The following is a 4,295-nucleotide window of genomic DNA, read 5'->3' as shown; positions in this document are numbered from 1 at the left end:
GAGGAAGAAGACAGGAGTCAGGAAATATCAGGTTCTTCTGGGAGCCCAGGTCAACCAACCCCCGCCACGCATAAATGTAGTCAGGCAAGACTAGGGCATCCTGTTCAATACCCGCATCAAGACAAGAGCAGGGTCACTGAAGTTCTGGGCAGGTTCTGTCCCTGAGCCCACAGAGGTCCCCCGGGAGCAGAGCGCTGGAGTCACAAAGGCAGACAAAGGCGCCCCACAACTACAGTGCTCGACGGACACAGAGTCCCACCACCTCACACCACGGGGACACAGACACCCCCAAACCTAAACACAACGGGCTACACATGGTCACACAAGCATACACACCACGGGAACAGAACAGTCATAATCGCAGTCATAGGCACCCCACTCACTCCCATTCCCACTGCCACACTTCATGGGGACACAGTGACAACAATGAATTGACACGCACCCTACACCAATATCACAAATACGCCATGGGTAAACACAGTCACAGATCTCACAGTTAAGGCATCCCACACCCACATTTCAGCAAATGGTCATAAACTAACACGCACGAAGAAGACACCCATCTTTACAAACGCGGTCAAAGAACACTACACTCGCAAAAACCCGGTCACACAATTAAACCTCATCACACATGAACAATCATAACCGCAAATCAAGCCCTCCTCCCCGCCCTCACATTTCCGTACACGCTCACACTGACACAGAGACACAGTCACGTTTAGACACACACTCTCCTCACAATCTCCCCTGCTCAGCTGGCTCCCCCACACACCCCGCACGGGCCAGAGGTTCCAGCCACTCGGCGCCAACCCCGGGCTCCAGGCCACCTCACCTACGCCTCCTTCGATAGGGTCAGCACCCCTCTACTCTACTTGGAACTACTCGAACGCTGCAGCTGCCGCAGCACCCGAGGCCGTTTGCCCGAACCCGCCAGAAGATCCCGCCTACTCTTCAGGAGAGGGGCTAGTTCTCGCGGGAGGGAGCACTGAGCCTAGAGGCCTCTGGGAGATGTAGTACAGATGTAGCGACCGGTTGCTAAAAAGCGGTCTCCTGGATATCTGGACTCTCCGGTAGCAAAGAGCCTGGACTCAGCCAAAACTGCGTCTTCCGGCTGAGCAGAGCAACGGAGGCTTCTGCGAGTTTCAGCTGATTAGGACTCCGTCGACCAGACTGTAGTCAGCCTCCTCTGAGCCCTTCTCTTGACTAGGTCTCGTCCTTGACCTGCTAACCCTAGTTCAGCAAGAATCCCCCTGCTTTTGATATTTAACCAAGCTCCTCTTAGTAGTTTTCTATCCACTGACTCTTTCACCGTACCCCTTGGATAAAAATCCTAGCTATTATTAAATAATGAGTTGAGTTCAGTCTCTCTTCTCCATTGCGACAGTCTTCAATAAAGTCTTCCTTACCTGTTTAACTTACCTGGTGCAGTTTTTCGTTGACAAAGCCCCCAGGGCAGCTCTTTGACGACTCACCCTGCAACACACTGGACCCTAAGCTTCCTGGGAAATGCAGTCCTGGACTTCGCGATGTACCTGCCCAAGGTAAGCTGGGTCCTCTAGGCACTGAGGCGAGGCTCTGGCCGCACTTAAGTGCCCTGGGGGATGATGCTCAGAATTCCGCTTTGCCCTAGGAATACAAACAGATGCTCTTGAGGCAGGATGCTGCGGACCTTGTCTAAAGAACATACCCAAACGGGGACCTGAGCATCTGTGACCAAACCAGCCTGGGGAGTTTGAAAGGGAGGAATCTTCAAGCCCAGTCATGCATGTGAAAGTGGACAAAGGAGGTCCCATGTGAGACAGTGGTGAGATTACGTGTGTGACTGGTTGAGGTGGGAGGGAGGATAGTTGAGTGAAAGAGAAACTTCATGTGGGTAAAATTGATGAGTGTAACGGAGTGGTGGATCAAGATTATGTGTGGCTTAGGGAGGCTGGAAGGTCACATCATGGGTGTGTGTGGTTGAGGTACTTGAGTGCAGCTAGTGGGACAACAGCGTCTGAATTCCTGCCAGTATGAGTATTTACGTGATTACCTGAATATAGGTCATCTCAGCATGGGTGCCTGAGATGGGGGAGGAATCTGAACCCTACAAGCTTCATTTTCTCTTCAAATTATTAATAGGGTATGTCTTCCTGGAGCTTTGATTTTTAAGAGGGAAAAACTAAATTTTAATTTATATAATAAATAACTTTAGCCTTTTTATATAAACGCTAAAGATTCCAACCCTTTGTTCTGGAATAGAATAACAAATCAGTATGACGTATTAAACGGGACATATTTTGCTATAGGGGTACCTGTTTTGTCTATAACCTTGCCCCCAGACATTTACTCTTTTCTGTTCTTTGGGAATCATTGGTAGGGTAAATGTTCGGAGATGTAATTGTTCAATTCAACCAGAAGTATCAACCACAATTAAAAGATGTTCAGAGGATGCTGTACAGGGATGTGATGCTGGCGAACTAGAGCAACCCGGTCATATTAGACATGGATAGCTCTCTGTATAATTCAACTTTTGAAAGTAAAGTGTTGTCTCTTTTCCATTTCTGAAATATTTAGAACCTTTACATAGTGTAATAGATTCAGCTTTGAGATAACAAGTTTCAGGTATCCTCAAGCTCTCTGCCATATAATTGTATATGCTCAGCCTTTTAAGGTAAACGGTATCTACTTTATTCTTCTTTATGTGGTGACTTTGGGGTATGGTGCTTGAATTAAAATTCAGTCTTATGTCATTTTCCTACATATAGGCTATCACATCACCAAACTGGATAAAATCTTTAAGTTGGAACAAGAAAAGAGGCCATGGGTAGTGAATAGAGGAAATGTAAATGAAGTTCTCTCCAAGTGAGTGACTGAGAACCAGGCAGATATGCTTGGGTTAAGGCAGAACACAGATGTTCAGTGAGAGAGCTGACACCACTGAAATGTTTTCCAGGCTTTCCTTTATAGGCCCTACTCTCCTTGAGTCTTAGCTGTGTGAATCCTTCTGTCATCATTCTTCTTCTATCAGTGCCCTCTTTTATTTAAGTAATCCTACAGGACCATATTCTCTTCATTGTCATAGTCTACATATGCAGTCAGTCCTTCACAAATCTGCAGTCTTGGATGCCTGGCTCAGTCAGTTAAGCATCTGCCTTCAGCTGGGGTCATGATCCCAGGTCTTGGGATCAAGTCCTGCAGAGTCCTACATCAGTCTACTTGCTCAGTGGGGAGCCTGATTCTCCCTCTGCCTGCTGCTCCCCTGCTTGTGCCCTCTCTTTCTGATAAATAATAAATAAATAATTTTTTAATCTTTAGTATTTCAAAACTAGTATTGTTGCACACTGAAGTTTCTTTTTTTTATTACATTCCATTTTCTATCTTTCTATAACTAAAAGCTTCAGGATTATATTTTACACCTGCATTTCCAATTATCTCTTATTTCCCATAGCCATATTTCAGCAACTTTCATCACCTCTTGAAGCTACTAGCTTAGAAATGATTGCTGCTTTCCTCCTAGCTCTCTTTTCAGCCAACCTTTTTTTTTTTAAAGATTTTATTTATTTACTAGAGAGAGAGAGAGAGAGAGAGAGCACAAGTAGGCAGAGAGGTGGGCAGAGGCAGAGGGAGAAGCAGGCTCCCCACTGAGCAAGGAGCCCGATGCGGGACTTGATCCCAGGACACCGGGATCATGACCTGAGCCGAAGGCAGCTGCTTAACCAACTGAGCCACCCAGGCGTCCCTCAGCCAACCTTTTTTATTCACAGTTGTCTATGAAGGAATTATCTCATTCATCTTAAATATTTAAACAAGGTTATAGTGGAAAAAAGTATCCCTTTCAACGATTTCTCTTCTCCATCTGCATCTACTCTGACTAGTTTCGTATGTAAAATTCTTTGAGTAATTCTATATTTACAACAACATATCTATGTATATAAAGCCCCTCATCTTTATTTTTCACAAATGTTAGTATACTATAAAGCATCTGGTTTTTTTTTACTCACTATTATTTCTTAGAAGACATCCCATATTAATACATATTTATTATTCTTTTGTATGGTGGTATTGTGTTTTGTGGTAGGGAAAGTGTCATACTTTAATAGCATATAAGTGAATATTTAGTATGTTTTCGGATTTCTACAATTCTGGAATAATATATATACTCGGTTTTGTATAGATGTGCATGCACTTTTGTAACAAATTCCTTTAAGAAGTGCTGGGCCAGAGGTTATGTATAAATATTTGCAATCCACATAAGATGAATCACTTTCCATTCCCACCAAAAAATTTATGAGAGTGCCTATTTCCTGTTCCGG

The sequence above is a fragment of the Lontra canadensis genome, unplaced genomic scaffold, assembly GCF_010015895.1.
Source record: "Lontra canadensis isolate GAN:19392208 unplaced genomic scaffold, GSC_riverotter_1.0 scaffold125, whole genome shotgun sequence".
Classification (NCBI taxonomy): Eukaryota; Metazoa; Chordata; class Mammalia; order Carnivora; family Mustelidae; genus Lontra; species Lontra canadensis.
This window is presented reverse-complemented; position numbering follows the sequence as displayed.